Source organism: Chiroxiphia lanceolata, chromosome 5 (genome assembly GCF_009829145.1).
Source record: "Chiroxiphia lanceolata isolate bChiLan1 chromosome 5, bChiLan1.pri, whole genome shotgun sequence".
Classification (NCBI taxonomy): Eukaryota; Metazoa; Chordata; class Aves; order Passeriformes; family Pipridae; genus Chiroxiphia; species Chiroxiphia lanceolata.
The window spans coordinates 74,105,911-74,126,272 of NC_045641.1; the positions used below are offsets into that span (position 1 = coordinate 74,105,911).

At 42.8% G+C, this 20,362-nt stretch overlaps 1 protein-coding gene across 4 annotated transcripts in view; it reads right to left on the reverse strand.

Annotated features, from left to right (window-relative positions):
- Window positions 1-20,362, reverse strand: part of SHISAL1 (shisa like 1) — a 237,284-nt gene that overhangs the window by 157,402 nt on the left and 59,520 nt on the right. Inside the window, exons 2-3 of one of the 4 annotated variants that reach the window (XM_032688694.1) lie at window positions 14,329-14,434; window positions 5,279-5,311 (exon numbers count right to left, since the gene is read on the reverse strand). The exons of the other annotated variants lie outside the window; for them this stretch is intronic. The gene's annotated coding sequence lies outside the window, so the exon portion shown is untranslated. The remainder of the gene's footprint in view (window positions 1-5,278; window positions 5,312-14,328; window positions 14,435-20,362) is intronic. 4 annotated transcript variants of the gene reach the window in all.

Genomic DNA, 20,362 nt, shown 5'->3' on the forward strand with positions numbered 1-20,362 from the left:
AAGTGAACTCAAGTTGTCCGAAAGTTCTCAGTTGTTTACAGCAGGTTGCTTCCCCTCCTTGCTGAACACAGAAATCAGCTTTTGTTATCATGGCTACAGGACCATCAGGAGAACAGTCACTGTTCTGCTCACAGATAATAAGGCTACTTCAAAGGAAAACAACTAAAAGAGAAGGGTGTAGGATTTGTAAACTGACATGAAAAGAATGGGTTTGCTGAATTGCAATGACCACTGAGTCACAAAGCCCATGAAAAGTCACAAAGCCCATGAAATCACATGTGCGTGACACCTGAAAGCTGGTGTGTGAGCTCTGCAATACTGGATGGTAAAGTTTTATCCCCATTTCTCCATCACAGAACAAGTTGAGAGGATCTCTGTATCTCTGGCACAAACTCACATTTCACTTGGAATCATTTCAGTTCATTGTTTGCTGCTCACAGCAGAGCTAAGTTTGATGTCCAACATCACAGATGAGCTGAGGACATAAGTTATCCTTGAAGCATTCAAAAAGCTACCCTGGGAACACAGCAAGTTAATTCCCACCCAGCAACTCTTTTTTTTGAGCCCCATTGTGGAGTCAATGGTATTATGCTACACTTAAGAAGTTAATCAGTATCAGTGTACCATGGACAAGAATTACTGCAGTGAGATATTTCTGTTGCTGAAAAAAATGTATTGAAACGATCTGCAGCTCCACAATTAAAACCTAGGCTTTAGAAGCTGAGTGTTAGTGTATCTTCAAAGCACTTTACAGATCAATCCTTTTCAGCATCGCTCCAGAAGTGGAAAGAATTACCTTTATCTGATGGAGAAAGAAGCTGCAGCACAAAGACACGGTGAGTCATCTGCCAGTTAAGTGCCTGGATACCAGGGGGATGATGCCAGAGCAGAGAACAAAGTGTCCAGAGCAGATCACATCATCTGCAGCTGGTTTCCAGTACATTAACCTCATCTCCTTTCTATATTTAATCTGTCATATATTTGTTCTGTTCACCATTTCCCATGCCTGTGCTTCACTGCTATTCAGTCACTTCCCACAAATGCATCTCCCACCTGCTTCCCTCCCTTCCACAGGACACTTGGTTCCCCTGTTGCCCATTGTCTCACACTGCTGGTACCTGAGAGCTGCAAACATTTCCCTGTATCCCCCTGAGCTTCCTTTTCCAGTGAGTCCAGGCAGTCAGGCTGCTTTTCATTTCCAGTGACTCTGGAACTCACAATGGAAAGGGGCTGAACACTGAAAATGGGCTCTGCAATCCCAGATGGTGCTTTCCACTGAGCTTGCAAGGGCACAAATCTGAAGCAATGCTCTGCTCCTCACCAGAGCATTGATCCTTCAAGTCTTTCCCATATATCACCAATCTTCAAAACACTCTCTTTTGGGTAGTCAAGAATCCAATGTTTTCTAAGTACTCCTGCTAAAGCCACTGTTCATTTCGCACACCATTTTTCCTCAGTCACTAAAATTCAGACCAACTATATGCACAGCTCAAATTCTGTCCTCAAGTACCTAAAAGGTGCCCTCTGTTTAGCGGCACAGTAACACAATACCATCAAAATCAATAAGAACTTCACATGCAAACACTATGGAGAACAACCATTTATATTTATTTCTGTTCCCAAGTATGGATTTCAGAGTCTAAATTTAGGCACTCAGGGAGGAGAAGGGACAAAGATGGAAGACAATATCCCCCGTGTTTCCTGCCACCTTCGCAAGGCCAATCTGATTTAACAACTCTAATTGCCACCTCTTCTACTTAAATCTGGCTGAGATTGCTGTGTTTAGGTTAAGGACACTTCGGAAGATAATCAGGCAGATTCCTTTTTCCATCCATGAACTGGAAAAGCCCTTTTGTTCTGAGGGATAATTGGATCTGAAGTTCCACATAACATGTATTTCCTACATGAAATACACATTAAACAACAATGATCTACCTTCCACTACCCAGTTCCACCTCTGCTTAAATCCTATTACAGCACCTCGACACCCAGAGAATGCAAGGGGTAAAAATATACTCAATATGTTATTTTCTCTTCCTCAGATGCCTTAGTTCCTTGTCTACAAAGTCCTGTGGTGTCTGTAAGATCACAACAAACCTGTTTTTCAAACTCGCTGTGTCTTGGAGGGGCTCTTCCTTCTGGATATTGAGTTTTTAAAAACTCTGCAAGTCATTTTTCTCTGTGAGGATAAGGTGACCCTGAGGTTTAACTAGCTGAGACATTATATATGATTTTATCTAGCAAGTATGAGCTAGATTTTTTATAAGTCTACAACTCTTTCAGTCCTGGTAGACTTCACATAAACAGGCATATGAAAATTTTATTAGCATTCCACAAGTGCTGAGTTTTGTACAGTTTTCCCCTAAGCATCTGGTCCAGCGTTGTCTAGAACAAGCCCACACTGATCTTTGCTGTGTCCTTGTTTATGGGATCTCAGGGCAGTTTATGGGATCTCAGATTATAATCCAGACAAAGCAACAAATCAAACACAGGACTGAAAAGTACCTCAATAAAAGCTAGTAAAACAACAGCAGTTTAGAACAGCTCATGATCTCCAAGATCACTGAAGGCAACCCATCCAACCAGAAATATGTAAAGGCAGCAGCATTATCAACTTGCTCACACTTTTATTTTGCCTTAAAAGTAGTAGCAACATCCAACAGAAAAAAATTTGGAACAATTATCAGCTCACTCAAACACACCTATTGTATAACCCTGAAAATGTCAAACCAACTCTTATGCTAAAACACTTCCCTGCAGCTTTACATTTCATTACAGTGCAGCGAAGAAATCCCCTCCTGCAGTAAGTGCAGTGGTTATTAGTATGTTATTGGGGCAGCTGCTGATATAATAGTGTCATGCTTCTTAACTCAGGCTTCTGAAGCTTTGAACAATGCATAGCAATAACCTTTACATCCCATCTCAGCACAGTAGCAGGTAGTTACAGGAAAATTAATGGAGGTAAGTGGCAGTGGAATCACTTATCCGTGCTACAGTCACACACACAGCTGAGGTTGTGAAAGGGCCCTGTCACAGAGGACATGGGCAAGAGCCTGCCCTTGGTGAAATCTCTTTGGTGTCACTGGCTGTAAGGTTTTCTAAGAGTCCAGTCCTTCCTACAGTGAGGAAAATTTGTCCTCTCCCCCTAAAGCCCCTGTCCCATTGTGACCCCTGATTAAGTGGAGTCCTGACAACCTCCTCATTTGCCAGGCCTGCAGTGACACATCCATCTTCCAGGCCTAGAGCTGGCTGGAAAACACTGGATACTCTGCTATTCCCCACCTCTATTTTACACAGGCATTCTTAGCTAACCACTTCAGCCCCATTGCCTGCAACCCACGTTATTTTTGGCTTCAATATTTGGGTGTTTGACTGCACTACCTGCAGAAGGTGGGTCTGGGGTTATCACCCATTGATAAGAAAACTGACCATCATCAAGCACAAGAAAGGATTCAATCCCAACGGGATCCTGATTCAGGAATAGTATTTTCTACACGGCTGGAGTTTGGCAAGATGAATTTTCTTTCAGGATGAATTAGCAGATTATTAAACCAGCATGCAAAAATACAGACTAACACCCACACAGAAGGGGAAAGCATCTTCTAAACCATCAGAAGTATTTTGCTATGTTGAACCACAACTTTAACTGAGAAGTTGCTGCATTTGACTTTATTGAGTGGGTTCAACACCATCATACTTGCAGACCTCTGATGTTTAGCACGAGATAGAGATTTTTAGCCCTTCAGCTCCACTCCTGTAGTCCTTTACTCCCACTCTCTACCTCCCACCACTAACACACCTCAACCTTGTCTCATGCACCACCGTAATATATTAAAAGGGGGAAATAAACAGGTTCACAGGAGGCAAAATGGGATACAGAGTTCATGTTTAGCTGATCCTTTACAGCCTCCCAGGGGCCATGTGACTAATGCAACCTCACATTTTTAATTGTCTGGAACTCAAAGCCCAAAGGCTTTTGCACTGGCCATGCCTTACCTTTATAGCCTGTTAAGTAGAGAAAGCATAATAAATCTGTGCTGTGAACTATCTTACTAATGTAGCTGTCAGAATAATGATTTCTCTCTTTTTCATCTTCACAGCCAGGCAGTTCAATCCTGAGTTAGAAGAACCTACTTTCCATTGCTTTGGCCATCATTGATTTAGGGAGAAGTTCAGAGGAGAAAAAGCACATCACATTTGCACCCTGGGTACAGAAATAATGCTGGATGCCCCAAGTACTTCAATAAAATTATCTGCTCCTTCACAAGGAAATCAGGATCAAAAAGGATGCTTTTGCCTTAAGCATCCTGTGTGCAGATTAGGCAAAGAATCCATTTAGACAGGAATTAATAGCTGGATATGTCCCTACATCATAGCATGAACAAGCTCCCACAGCACTGAGTGAATCATTCCCATCAACCAAGACAAAAAGAGTTTCAACAGAACAATTGTGGCAGCTTACAGTTCATGCAGAATGAGCTGTATGAGCGTCACCTGCAAAGACCATCCCTTAAAAACTGGGAAAGTGCTGATCTGACTGGAATGAAGTGACATGGAGACATGGCAGAGGTGCCCATTTCCCCGTGCCCACAGCCTGACCATTCTCCTTGCCAGAATGCTGAGGGGGAGCCGAGTGCTGCTCTTCTAGGAATTAAAGCTCTTTACAAGCTCACATTTAATATTCTGAATATTCTTCTTTTATAAACTCTAACTTTTCAGCATCTTATTTTTCGTGTCAGCTCGGAAATTTGTCACTTCCCGTATCAATTTCAGTTGTTTGCTGAAAAGCACATCTCAAACATACACAGTATAATTATGTGGATTAGAAATACACTACAGCAGAAATCCTGGGGAAGTGGCACTTGACAAAGATTTTTCCCTGAAAAGACAGCATTTAAGACCGTGCAGATGGCATTCTGACAGAGAAATCGAGATTACTTTGCTAGTCAGATTAAAACATTTAAATCTTTAATACCAGCAACTTTTCTGTGCATGGCTTAAAAGTTTTATTTTTTGGCATGTATTAAAGCTTTCGAGAAAATCCACGGGAATAACAACTCAGCCTATTATTTTTAATGCAAGTTTCAACATTCTGTCAAAAGGCTTCTTTTTGGCAACAAGCATTAGCTAGATTATTGCACATTAAACGACTGCTGATGAGCTGAAAGAGAAAATGTGTTGCTGAGTATTTAAGAATAAGCAATATTAGCACCTTAACCGAGACCAAAATTAGTGCTAAGCAATTTATACCTCCAAGAAGGTCTATAAATAACATTACCTGTTAGCAAGTCAGTTGTCAGCACTGCTGAGTCTGAAAAGCAAATAATAACAGGTTTCAAAGCAGCTGCCTAATGATCACCTTATTCCAAGCTCCACGTACATGCAGATCTGAACGAGCATCACCTCACCCCAGAGTAGGTTCCCTTGGATGCCAGTTCCACAACACAGCCCAAAATAAAGTCTTTCTCTGTCCTCTATAGTCACCCAAAGCACCACTCCAGCTCAAAAAACCAAATTAAGTCTCAAATGCGGGATGAACTGACAGGAAGCCCTTGGTAATCTGCCATCAGAGCATCACTTCGCACCGGCTTAATTTCCCTAACTACGAGCACTCCGACTGCTTCCCTCCTCGGGTTGCCTGAAAAGGTTTATATTTAGCACACGACCCCTTCGCACACGGGAATTACAGGAGGTTTTCAGACTGACAATTGCAGCCTGCCAGCGTTCCTTGGCACAGCTCGGAGCCCGGTTGTGAATCTGAGGGGTTGGGTGGGTGTGGGGGAGTCGCAGCCTTTCTTTCTCCTCCTCGCTGCTGGGGAAAGATCGGCAGCAGCAAAGGTTTACAGCGCTAAGACGGGGAGAAAAGGCAACTTTAAGGTGTATATTTGCCACGGAGCACAGCGACGGAGGGTGATGGCTCTGAGGGAGAGCTGTGCATCACAATGACGACGCTCGACAACGCCAGGGCTGTCTACAACTCCCTGCAATTTTAAGCCCCAATGTTTGTGAGTGCGGGATGTGTTTATTTTTAAGCCCCAATGTTTGTGAGTGCGGGATGTGTTTATTTTTTAAGCCAAGAAATGGGTCACGGCTCATCAGCTCCTGGGAAGTTTTCGTGATCCGTCCAATCGGGAGCTCTGAAAACAGAAGGACTTCTGAGCCTACCAAAAAAAGAGGAGCATTTTAAGCATAAACTCTTAAGAAAGATTATCCTGCACATAATGAAGATAAATACGTAAGAGGCAGTTAAATAGATGCCTGCTTTTCAAAGCCTAAACAGGTGGTTCTGGAGCACGACAGATTTACATCCCACCTTCACAATGTAACTCCCAGTTCACTCTGGTATTTTGAAGACAACTAGACCCAACGTTCCATCACATCAAAAGGTCTGGTCAGACCTTTTAACTACAGAATCTCTCCTATATTGCTTTAACTTGGCAGATAAAATTTTCCTGACATCCAGCAGAAGCTGAAGTTAGATATATTCAGAGAGTAAATGTGTAGTTTTTCTTTAATGTTAGTTACAGTGAGGGAGGTTAGACACTGCACTACCTTAAGGGATAAAGTACATTCTTCGTTGCCTGATATCTTGAAGGCCAGAACATGTTTTTTCACATCACTCTATAGCTCTGATGGCAAGAGGGGAGGGCACAAGGGCCAGGTGCTGTTCTCCTTGAGCACCAGCAGAATTTTGGCTTCTAAGACCAAGAGATGCACTTGAGGTAACAATGCTGGCTGGGAAAAGATTAGATCTACCTAATAGTTTGGGTGGGACAAGAACATCTTCAACAGGTTTGCTGGAAGAAGGCTTTAAACTACTGCTGAATGAAGAGCAGAAAGCAAAGAGAAGGAATAAGAAACTGAGAAAAAGGGGGTGCTAGAGGAGGGTAGTTTTCTGGTTGGCTGATTCCATAGTTTGCTGTGGAAAGAGCTACATTAGAGAAAGTGTTGCTGTAGTTTATGCTCACAGTAACTGCACTGCAATGGGTCCTGCAGGTCGTCTGTGGGAAGCTGCTGCTCTGCAGTCCGTGGGAAACCATAACAGCTGATCCCACACATGAAACTAGGATGAATCTAGACCAAAAGTCACTTTTCCTCCTGCCATTTCACCAGGAAAGCAGAGAACACCACTCTGGCTTCCTGAACAGGAGGCTGCAGACACAGTAAGGAAGGGATCTCCCAGAACTGTTCCCTTTAGAGGAAAAAACATTCCTGTCAATACCTGCTAGATGCAAATACCGTTTCAGTGTTTCTAAGCTTAAAGTCATCTAACTGTATATTGCTTTACAGCCTAAGGATTTTGCCCTGCCTATGGCAAACACTCTGTTCTTCCAGCTCTTTTTTTCTTTCCTCAGAACGCTAAGCTCGGGCTGGAATTCCCAAAGTCATGTCACTCATACAGGCTTTCATTTTCCACAAGCTACCACGCTCAGAAATCCTTCCCCCTGTCATTTTCAAGCCATTAAACTGCCACTACAGCGATTCAAAGTATTGCTTTACAATCCTGTTAAGGGATTATGCAAAAGCCTTTTGGCAATGCTTAAGGACAATACATCAGGCTGCAATATGAACGTGGATATGAGGGAGAAAAGGTGGGAGAAAAGCAGGAGGAAATTGCCTGGTGCTAAACATGAAAGAGGAAAAGCTGTCATCCTCTAAGCCTAAGCAAAGGGACAACATAAATGAACACAAAACATGAATGAAACTGCTCCCAGCTGAAAGTGGAGGGTCCTCCAGCATCTTACAGTGGGTGGCCCCACCAGTTTCAGTGGTTCCTCCCAGCTCAGAGAACCAGCAGCCTCATTTTATCCCAGCACTGCCAGAATTGTTAAACAGGCAAGATTGGAAATTATGATGAAGCTGATGAAAATATGTGTAACTTCTTTCCAACCTGCCCACTCTGCAGCTCACACGTGGCCAAGGCACTCGAAGTAAGTAACATGAACAAAAAGAAAAGGCTGCTGAGAAATACTTACCTTGGGAAGGGAGTTTAAAAGATATATTCAGTTCTAAGTGCAGAACCCAGATCTCCTGTCAGTGATTATGTATCTCCAAGCAATATTTTCAAGTGTAAGCCTGTCCTAGTTCATAAGGGATTCTTCTTCAGAAAATACTGCCAACATTTGTAATAGCTGCAGCCTCTCACCAACTATAGACACAAACAACTAAGAGGTGTTCTAGAATCCCTCCTCTGTTCCAGTGAGAGGAACATGGCTGGATTTAGGCACTAATTAAACACCTAAAAGGAACTAAGATGTTTAAGATGTTGCTTGATGACAAGGCAGAAATAAAGAAGGGGAATAGTAGAAGGGCACCTGTTCTGTTAGGCTTGTTAAAAGCAGCTTAACTACATCAAGGTTTATTCATTTTTTACCAATAGCCAAATATCTTTTTACACTCTCTGGAGAGATATGCAAATTGTTTTAGATAAGTTCCCACTGACTGTGCACAGGTAAGTTGGATGCTCAACTATTTTCTGGCTCGGCCCACATAATTCAAGATGGTCAAGTAGAACAAAAGGGGATAAATCTAATTTTTATGGAAGACACTTGCAAACAGGCATCTTGTAAGTTCTCTTTTCACTAATAAGGTTCAGAATGAAGTGTCTTTGCAGCTTTAAATAAATAGCTTTTTGCTATTACTCAAAATGTAGTTGTACACTGCTCTTGTTCAGTGGAACTTTAATGTTCCACTCGTGTCCAGAACTGGGTGAACCAGCCAGGAAATTACTTCCCTTCCTGCTCAAATCAAGTTTGAAAACCAGGCTCAGGCTGAACCTCTGTGAAGGAACCACTGAATCCACCTTCCCATGTCCAAAAAAGTCCAGTCATTTTGTAATAACTTAAGAACATCTGTTGAGAACAACACAGAGCTTTATTTCCCCTGGAAGCAAACTGTATAAACCTGCACAAAATGTACCTTAAATGACAGCTGCCAATAATGGTCTGGTAGAGGTTCTGTACTGGGACTTCAGCAATCAAGGTTCATTTTCTAACTCTTTACAGGGTCCCAGCTGGATTTTGGGCAAGTTGCTTTCTTGGTTATTGTTCTTTTCTAGGAAGACTTATAAAATCCAACCTTCATCAGCCCGCTTGCCTTGTCCAAGAGACCTTGCAGGACTCTGTTTAAAGTTTTTGCTATTTTTTTTTTAATTATGATAACACAAAGAGACCTGGCCTTCCCAGGCTAAAGCAATAGGGGATCAACCTTCCATTTATTTAAAGGTGAGACTTCGGGGTTTGTTTTTTTGGCTTTGTGTGCTCACAGGGGTGGCAGGGTCTGTGTGCACACTTGAGTACTCTTACTGCCCTGGAAACATTTTTGCACTGAACAGAAGCACACACCAAATGAAAATTCATTTTTGAAAGATTGGTTTGATCTCACTTCAGCATTTTCCTCCGTGGCAAGCAGGAGGAAGGGAAAAAAACCACCTCAAGTTTGCCTCCATACAGTGTTAGTGACATTTTCATTAGAAGTCAAACCTGTGAAAGTCTCACTTTCTGTATGTAAACAACCAGCATTTCTTTTAAGAGTCACTTTTTAATTAAATACAGTCCCAGCTGTCATTTCTAGCTATTTAATCACAAAGAGGTTTCCTAGGAACATAAAGCTGGAAGTGATTAAGTTAAATTAGGGCCTATATTTACAAGTATCCCCTTAAGCAAGTAGATTACCTGTAGCATATATATATATATATGTGTGTGTGTATATATATATTCCTAAGGGTTGTTCAAACTTGGTATCTGAATAAATGAGACTTCTCATGGCTGGAGTGCACAGTATTAATCTCCCTTCAGGACAAGCTGCTCCCTCTTCAGCAACACAAGTGTTGCTGGTCAGCAGCATCACCAGAGGGCCCAGGGGAAGCTGAGCTGGTACTTTCTGTTTGCTTTCCTTTTGTCCCTTTTCCATCCAATTCCAGCTACAAAACAAACGTTTTTCAGCACAGTCTGAGGCACCAGAGGTGACAGCTCCTTTCTGCATCCATCAGCCTCCCAGTTTGGACACTCACTCCAGACAACCTCACTGCCTTTTCAGGAGAAGGAAGGGCAAGCAAAGCCCATCAACTCTGAAACAAGAGGGGAGGGTTTGTCCTCTTCCACCCCAGAAAGTACAGGAGGATTAACAGGAGCAGGACCCAGGACATACAGGTCCTAACACTGAGTTCCATCATCATTAATTTACCATTTCCCAACATAAAATGATTTAAAAATGCACTCGTTTTCCACATCTACAACACTGAGGAGATTTAAAGACAATTTGAAGACTCCAAAGCAATTGGCTGCAGCAAAGGAATACCTCCGAGATAAGTCAGATATGAAAAATGAGGAATATAACTTTCAATAAGAATCTTGCCAAATAGGAGAACAAAACTCCAAATTGTCTTTTCACTTCTCTTCCTTTCCAACAAAATTATCCTCTGCCTCTTGAACCACCCTTACGAGTATTCTAGTTATCTTGAATTATAAAAAATGGAGAAAGATGTTTGTTTCAAAACTAGACACTTGCAGCAATTTCTTTTCCAGATTCTCTTGTATTCCACATTCATTCTATGTATCCTACACCTTGTGACGGGGAGGGTGTCTATCCCCTTGGCTGCTGTTGGTGAGCTGAGGGAAAAAGAGAGTGCTCAGGTGCTTTTCCTGCAAGCCCATCCCTCTTCCTCCTGACCATCCCAACCTTCTTCCACGGGTCTCACAGGCTCCTCCTCTTCCTTTTCACTGCTTTAGGTTTTTACATGAGCCAAAATGTCCAAAACATTAGTTTTCATGGCTTTAAGTGGCATATGGCACTGGGTACCTTGGGCATGCTGGGAGGAGAACAACTGTTGTCAGATGGGCAGGCACATATTTAACTCCCAAAGCCCAGTGACACTTATCCAGTATTTATGAGTGTTTTTTCAGTAATACACAGCTCAGGAATGATTTCAGAGCCTGAATCCCCAGTTTGCCTGTTGTTTCCAGTAGCTGGAGGACAGATGCTCGGGAAGACTGGCAATTAGCAGCTGGAAGGTGGCCAATGTTATTCCTATTTACAAGGGTGGGAGGGAAGACTCAGGAAATTACGAAGTGCTTCCCTTTGTTAAAGGCACTCAGAGGTGAAACAGAACCCCCCTCCTTACACCCCAGCTCTAAAAGTCAAGCATTAGGTTCAGCCTAAGGCATTTCTCAGCTCTCACTTTCACAAGAAAACACACATACTTGCAAACAAGCTGAAAAAATAAAAATCAGTTTTATCTGTGGGACTATTTCTCCATGAGCTGGTCTCATCCAGGGTTCACATCCAATATCCTGACCCGGAGAGACAGAAACAAACACTTAAGTTTTCCTGGATTGAACTGTCTCCAAATGGGTTCCATTTATTGTCTATTTGCTTGGCATTTGCACAACGTGTGTGGAGAAACAAAATTAACCTCAGTGTGCCAGAAACACATGTAAGATTTGTTCCTGTTATGTTCCTAAGGAGTTCCTAATATGTACAGATGTAAAGAGTTAATTTTCCCACCAAAATATAGCTCTAATAATATCTTTATAGCTCTAATATTTATCCATGACCAATTTCTCTTACTGGGCTATATTCCACACTTTTATATCCACTGGAAGAGAGCCTTGCATGCCTGGTTTAGTTTTTGACTATGGCTGTACCCTCACAGCGTTCTTGCCTGTAGCCAGACTGATGGGGTGGTACCTTTAATAACCAGGCTTAAGGCAAGGTAGAAATTTATTCAAGAGCATCAGAAAAATCCAGATTAAGCAAGTTGTACCCTCTGCAGCTGTCACCACGTCCTGTCAGCCCTCAGCACTGTGGGGATGTCATTTCTATTCCTGTGTCCTTGAGACAGTGTGTGCCATCTGCATTTGCTGTATTCCCACTAATGCTATCCACCCACCCAAAACACACTGCTTTATTTGTAAAGGTTGGTAGCAATAGCAAGACATATTTAACTGGCTGGCAGACACTGTCTGTTAAGACAAGTTGAGAAAGATTTTGCTCTTCCCGCTGTGCAGCTGTGCCTGCACTTTCTGGGGCTCATGGATGGAGTTAAAGAGATTCAGCAACAAAATTCAGCAGCACTGCCAGTGTTTAGAGGTGATGGCAAGTTCTAGAGATAAACCAACTGAAGTTAATATTCATTCTGTGGTTTGAGATAACTCATGGGCCAGCTGGAACTTACTGCTGGGCTTTGTGATATTTTAAGCAGCAAGATGACACTGATGGTACCTTTACCAAGAGCTCAGAACACACCACACACTAACCCTCACAGAAATTAACTGCACAGGAGAGCTGCCAAAGGTCTTATTAAACTTTTTTTCCCCCCAAATGAATACCTACTCCTCTCCAAATGTAGTTCAAAATCAAAACTGACAGGGAAGGGAGGAAATGTGACTTAGCAAATTCTACTGAGGAGAGAGGAGCTGTTCCCAAAGTACAGGGTTGTGTCTGCTCCAGGGGTGGAGAACTGCATCACATGTACAGGTTTACTGTGTTCACCCCCACTCATTATTTGACTTGTCTCTAAATTGTTCCTTTTTCAGGATGTATCTAATTTTGGTATAAACGTTCAGCAAATCTATCATTCTTTTTTAATCCCTGACTTTTCTCCCTTCTGGCTGTACTCTCAATAAATTTTGTCACAGTACTCTGAACAGGAACCTATTACTCCTTTTCCTTTCACAGACTTATTCTTTTGCTCATGGTTTTGTTCTTGAGTTACTTTGGGATCATCTAACACATTTTCTTGGGTCAAAGCTCTCCAGTTCATTCCTCAAGAGTTAGAGAGGAAATCATTGGACACTTTCCCACCTCAGACACCCCTTTCTGTCACGTTCTGTCAGACTAATTGAGTTGCCAGCATCCCAAGGGGATAAGGATGGCAGGAGCTGTGTAAGATCCACCTGGATGGGGATCAGACTTTTCCTTGAACAATTACACTGTTTCAAGGTCACTCTGTGAACTGGCTCACTATCAGAACTGGAATCCACCAATTCTCAGGGCCCAGTGGGAGATCATTTTTAAAATACTTCTCTCCTAAGCAGAAGTCCCTTCATTTGTTGATTTTCAAAATTGCAACAGCAATTCTTACACATTCCCACGTAGTTCCCACAGGAGCTCTGTGTAAGTCACCAGAATATCCACATCACACTCTTCCCTTACAACACTGGTTTCATTATTTCTCCTGATTTAAACAGAAGCCAGACCCTGCTATTGCTACTTTACCAAGTTTGTTGACTATCCTGATCTTAAAGGCTGTGAATCATTCTAGATAAATTAAGTTGCACATCCTCCTTCCTACTGTTCAGGCTTCCTGAACTTCCATGGGCTTCACTTGCTGCACAGTAGATGGCATAGATACCTTAGACCATCATTTAATCACCATAAAGTTAACTTCCTACAAATGAAAAGATTTAGGCATGAAATTTAACTTGCATCTCCCCAGATCAAGAGAGGTTGTAAAGAAGCTAATTAAGCACACAGGATAATGAAACACAGAAGCTACAATTATATATTCGGCTACAATATTTTCGTGGGATCTCTTGGAAAACACCACATCATTCTCCACTTAAAAGGAGGTTGTAGTGAGAGTCTTTGTGAAGTCTCCTCCCTTCTCTGTGGAGACAGATCCCCTCTTTCCTCTTTGAAGGGGGACAAAGTTTTTTTCCCCCCCAGGAATACACAAGTTATTCTTCTCTTGACGTGCCAGAAGAGCCTTAGTTCTGCCTGCAAAGGAGGTGAAATCTCTGCCTTATCCCACACACCAACAAGTCCATGTCAAGTCTCCACCTGATTTTCAGCAAAGTGTCAAAGCCAAGAGTTTAACCCTACACTTAATTTGTACTTCTGCTGCTGCATGTCCAAGTCTGTGGCCTGAAGACACCTTGAAGATGCTGTTTTAGAGACTCCATCTCACATCAGTCAAAGATCAAACTCTCAAACAGTTCTCCACCACTTACCTTTATAACAGCCAAATCTCTTGTGCTATCCTACCAGTCCCCTCCCTTTCCATTTTAGAAATTAATTTCTCCTTGTCTCATCATACACATCATATTTAGCTAATATTTCCTTTCTGTCAGGCCCTCGTGGCAATAGATCTTACACTGCTGTCAACCAAATATAAAATATTAATATCTTATTATAGATTTAGTTGAGTCAGACATCTTTTCTGCTTCCTTTCATTTCAGGGATTGGTGGGAAAGGGTGTTTTGTTTTTTTCAATACTCATATCCCCAGGGTATAAAGCAATACAGACACCCTCTCTCTACCACTGCTGACAATAATTACAGTCAGTCAATCTTACTGGCACTTAATGTTCAGAGGTGGAGTATTCACCTGGAAAGGGCCTTGAATTGGAAAGATTCAAGGGATTCTTTTACCCTGCAGAACAGTGAAGTATTTGGTTCTTCCCATCTTCAAGGTTCTTTACTAGCTCAGGGAACTAGTTGGTAAAACAAGCACAAAGCAGACCTTGAGCTGGCCCTTCAGTGCCGTGGCAGGACAGGTATCCTTTGTTGTCCCAGGTTTTCTGGTGGGTAGAAAGGGGGCAGTCAGGAGGTGATAGCAGGGTGAGGGGACTGTTCATACACAGCAGGGATCTTCTCAACTTGGGCTGCCTAAACCAGAAGGATGAGGGACTTTGAGCTTCCCCCTTTCTTAGAGCTTTTCCTTGGAGCACGGGGAGGGGGGAAGGTAAGCAGGGCAGGGCAGCACAGCACAAGCCAAACAAAATCATTTCTTTTCCTTCCTGGAGCACTGAGGCTTTTAGCTGCTGCATTCAGAGACAGAAGCCTTATCCATCCCCTTTCCCATTTTCACCCTGTTAAATAAGTTTATGGGGTGGGAGGGGGGAAGAAATTCTAATTTTCCAAGTTTGTCTGAGGTAGGAATAGGAACTACATCCCTTCCAGGGTAATTCTGAGCCTGCAACAGGAAATAAAGCAGCCCCTCAACAGGAGCAGAGGCAAACCCAAATACAGGCTAATGAAAGGAATACATATAGGTAAACAGACCTTGTGACACAACCTTCCTGATTTCTATTGATTGCCTAAAACCTTAATACTGCAGTATCTGCCTGCAAATCCTCCTAGAGACAGAAATGAGAGAGGCTGGCCTGAAGCACAGCATCAACAGGAAGCAAAATGCAAACACCCTCAGCATCTTCCACAGCTGGAACTCAGAAGTGCAAGGCACTTAAAAATCTTTTTCTTTTCACTAAAAAGGGTTGTGCATGCAAGGGAATTACTTGTGGCCAAGTCAGAGTCAGAGAGAGCTTCTAGATGTAACTGCAGAAGGGAAAAGGGCAATTATTTGAAGAGAAGCTTTACTGGCTCTTGTGTTGGTTTTCACTCCCGACCCAAAGGGCAGTCACTTCTTAATGAGCCTCTGGCATGGTATAACAGGATAACAAGTGTTAAGATGCCATGTGGATGCATGTGAGACAAAAATAATCAATGTTCAGTGAGTAGTTCTGTGATAAAGGGAGACAAAAGAAGCAAATAATGCACATAAATGATGTGTACCCCTTGCTTTCTTACCAAAGCATACATAGTATATAATATATAGTATATAATATATAGTCACAATATAGATATATTTTTATATATATGTGCACACACAAAGCTGAAGAAAGCCTCTCCCTGTGATAATTCAGGCCCACATGAATCTCAAAGGCAGCTGACAGACTTGTACACGTGGATCCACAACCAAGCAGGAAGGACCTCCTGCCTGTAGCTGCACTTTGGGAAATACAACTGCAAGGAAATAATTTCCTTGATTTCCTGGGGGCTTCAGGAGGCAGGACCTGCACAAACCTCAGGCTGTTCAGGATGATTTCACAGCTGTGTGCACCTGGACTGTATTTATTAATACAGCCAAGGACACTATTCCTCCTCAATGGTCCGTTTCCATTTCTGCCTTAGAGGATTCCCATGAAATCCATGGAACCCGAGCACAGAATTCAGGCATTGTAGCAAGGAGACATATGGAGAGAAGGAGTGTTACATTGGAAGCTGCTTTTTTAACCAGACAAACACACCAGCTGCTTTTAAACCGCTCACAGGTTTTAAGAGCTGCAAATAGTCTCGAGATGCAGCTCTTAAATAAAGGGAGTGTGAGCAGGTGGTCAAAGTTCAGGAAAAACTGCCTTTGATCCTTCAGCTTGTATCATCTGCTTATTTCCATAGATGTGAACACTAGAACATGCACAGTATTATAAATAATTGAAAGTGTGACACATTTGTAATTCTTCTGTGTCTGGAGTCAGAGTTCCCCGAACTGGCTTTGAATTAGTCAGAAGCAAAAAAAAAAAAATTCAACCATTTATACAACTTAGAAGAGTGCTGATGTGGAGAGAGTTTTTAGAAACAGAGCAGAGTTCTGCAGAGGGAGAAATCTCCACGTGACAGATGGAGCCATTACCACCCAATGTGCCTCTGCAAGGCACTTGGCCCGGGGTGGCACAGGGATAGAAAGGAAACGGGGAATAAACACAAGTAAACATGAAACCTGCTAGTACAGACAAACTGAGACCATGGACACTATTTTTGGTCACAAAAGGGATTTACTTGCACTTTCTATTAGTGAGGATGAAAGCATCATGTTGTCATGTGAACAAAGACAAAAACCCCCTAAAGTCAGAAGTGGCAGGAAACTAAACAGCTTAGCAGGAAAAAGGACAAGAGCAGAAGAGGCAAATAGACAAGTAGTGTTAACACAAAATAGTCCAAGAAAATAGTGATTGACAGGAGTGAGGTGCTCTGCTCAGAGAAGGAATCCTGAAAACAGCAAGTTACCATTTCTTCACTGCAATGAAATAGGACATCCCAGAACTTGAATCCAAGAGCCCATCATTGCACATTAAACCAGGCACAGAATGACTGTGGGGGGCTGGAACTAGATGATGTTCCAGGTCCCCTTCCAGCCCAATCCATGCTATTCCTGCTTGCTGGGTAAACACAGGGGGAAAGTTTCAGTGCTGATTAAATACCAAGGTGTAGATGACAATGTTTTCGGGGATTCATGCAGCAAGACAGGACTTCCAGGAATGTTATGGCACACATAACATTCCCTCCTGCCCTAAAAACAGCATAGGGGGAGTGCACCCATGCCTCAGTTTTGGCCTGGGCATGTTTGCATGTTCCAAACCGTGATATGAATGAGGTGGAGGAAATACAGCATCATCTGCTTTTATTCTTGCTTTGGGACAGTCACCTTCAGCCAGACAACTACTGATGGTAAAATCTGCAGCCACGGCTCCTGCCATCCCTCAGTCCTGCCTGTCACATCCTTTGTGCCAGCAGTGGGGCAGAGACACAGGTGTCTCCTCCCTGTGAAGCTTTCCCTGCTGATCCCAAACATCCATCCCTGCTCCCTGCAGAGCGTGTTAACCTGACTGCAGCTGCACACACCAGCTCAGACACCTCACTGCAACCCATCAGGGAGCTCAAAAATGACAACCCACGCCTTCCAGGGGGATGGGTTCAGTTTAGGAAATGAAGCCTTGGGATCTTTGCATCACAGGGCTCCCTTGGATGGGGATTACTTCACCTCTGTCCTTCCTATTTGACTCTCAGTAATTTCCTCCCACTGCTTCAGACACCTCACCTTCTCACAAAACACCTGCTGTAGGGTGAGAAGTTACAGGGAAAATGAAGTCACAACAGATTTTACCTGCACACCAGCTGTAAACTACAGCAGTCCAGCAGTTGTGCCTGCACAGGGAGCAGGAATTTTTTTTTGAAGGACTGAAGAAGAGCATTTACCTTGAAAGGCAGCACCTGCTCTTATTACCAGTCAAGAGAAACAGGATTAGGCAGAAATCCCCTTTTGTCAACTTAAGGTAAATTCTGTGACTACAGTGATGCAGTTATGAAACATTATTACTCTAATACATGAGATCCATAATAAGTTGAATACTGTAGACATCCTGAAAATTGCACAGAAATTAAATGCTATTTATAAGTCCCTTTGAGTCTCATAGCTTAAAACCGAAAAAATGGAGAAAATCCAATTGTTGGTGAGAGTGGGTAATTACTCCTCATGAGATGGGGATCCAAGTCCCAGATGGTTCTCTAGATTCATGTGAAACTGGAGGCTGCTTTTAATTCAAGGAAGAGCTTTCAGTAGCAATGCTTGCTGAAGTCATTCCCACTCCAGGCATCCCAGTTGTGCCCCCTTGGCATGACACAGACCTGCCTAAGCTTGAGCAGTCACATCGTGAACAGGGTCAAGGAACTGATCCAGGAAAACAACCAGGCAAATGTCAAAACATTATTGTTGATATCAACTTTGTCAAGAGCAATCTCTGAACGCCCTCCAGTTTTGGAGAAACCAGGCTGTTAACTGTGATAGTCAAACCTACCAACACAGACAACTCAAAATCCCAATATTTCACATCTTCAAATACCCTCTTTTCACTCAAATAAAGTTGGAAGTTAAATTCTAAGCCTGATCCAGACCACAGGGAAACATCCTCTGACTTCAGAGCTCCGAGTTCAACCTCACATCTACAGGGGCCATTTGTGGTACATCAGAAGTAGATCCACACAAATTCCCCTCTTCAGCTTTCAGGAAAACTCAGAAGCATCCAGAACCTCAGAGGGGAATAAAACAAAACAGGGAAATTTGAAATAATTCAGTTAATGAACCCAAAAATCTCCCAAGGGCATTGATGTGGTTTTCTTTAGGCTCTTGCTTTTCCAAAAGGATGTTTGGACACAATTGTCACAATCACACAAAGTTCCCATTTAGACAGAACAGGAACAGTCTGCATGAAAATTCTTTAAATTCTAATCAAAAGACAGAAACTTCAGAAAAATATTCGTATTAACAGAGGATGGCTTATTAAAAGCATCCTTGTCCCTTGCCATAATAAAGCTCCCTTGGACACCACACTTTAAGGAACTTTAGTGAATTTTCTACTGCAGCAGCTTGTATGAACAAGTTACATTTTTCTAAATTAAAACTGAGTTTCTGGGCTTCTTTTCAGTTTGAATATGCATTGTAAAGCTGTTGGGTAAACAGTACTTTGAAAGGTTGTGACATGCTGTGTACTACCAGCTGAAACAAATGGACCCAGACACTGAGATCACTTGCCATCTAGCCAGGAGGCAAATCTAAAAGAAAATGCAAATATCAGAGCACGGGGCCCTTATATTTCCTTAAAGCAACCAAGTGCTCATCCTCAAAGGGTAAGATAGTCAGCTTTCAGATTTTTTTTGTTTAATCAATACTCAGGGTGTTTCTTACTGCTCTGATTTTTTTTTTTTTTAAGACTTTGGTGGTCTCTTTATTCAGCACAAACCACCCTGTTATAAGGAGCTCCCACTTCCAAAAAACCCAAAGGCACAGCTGAGAAGAGACCATACAGGTAGTTGCCAATTTATTGCTCTGAAAAATTCTGTGGGATACCACACACAGGCTGGATGCTTAGTGAAACTGGACCTAAATTGCATATCCCAACGTTAGGTTATATTGCTGGGGAGGGTGGGGGGTGTAAAAACCTGACGCTTAAAAGTTCCAAATGACAGTTTGCCAGGCATTCCCTGTGCTCACTTTTAAGGAAGCTGAGCTGCATGCACTTGAAAATAACTGAGATGCCTGACCCACCATTCACATGTACACAGCTGCTGCAAATAAAGAGCTCTAAACATAACAGGGGGATGGAGAGGAGCCAGAAAAGCCAACAATGTTCTTCTTTCCAGCTAATGTTTATGTACATTGTGTTAGACAGTGACCAGACTCCTGCCACTGACATCTGGATGCCTGTTAATGCTCTGCTTGGGTAAGTGCAAAGGGTGCTGCTTCAGCTGTGAAATCCGCCCAGCCACTGAGAACCTTCTCAGATGAAAAACAACTTCCTAGGCCTGCTTTCAGTGTTGGAGGATGTGGCAGGTTCACTCAAGAAGCCACATGTCCCCACAGCCCAAAGGACTCATGCCAGGTACCTTCAGGGATGGAACAAAATTCAGTGTTTCTCCCAACCTACTTCTTATAACTCTGAAAGGGACAGACCCTAATTCTGGTAGTGTTTATAACCTGAGGATGGAGGGCATGGCTAAAACAAACAGCCCTGGATATCTACCCCAGAACACCTCAGCTTGAAGTGTTCTCTGTCACAAGCCCCCAGCTGACACAGATGGGTAACACACTGCCAACCCTCAGCCAAGAAATCACAGGACTAGAAGATGCAAAGGCCTATTTTATGTCACCGAGGCAACAGTCACATCCCTCAGCATTTATTTCCCCCTTTGCTATGGGGCAAGGATCCCCTGGAGGAGCCCGATCCCACTCCTGGCACAGGCAGGAAGCAGCACAGAGGAGCTGGGTGCTGTCACTTTTGGGTGCTCTGAACAGCTGAAGGTCAAGC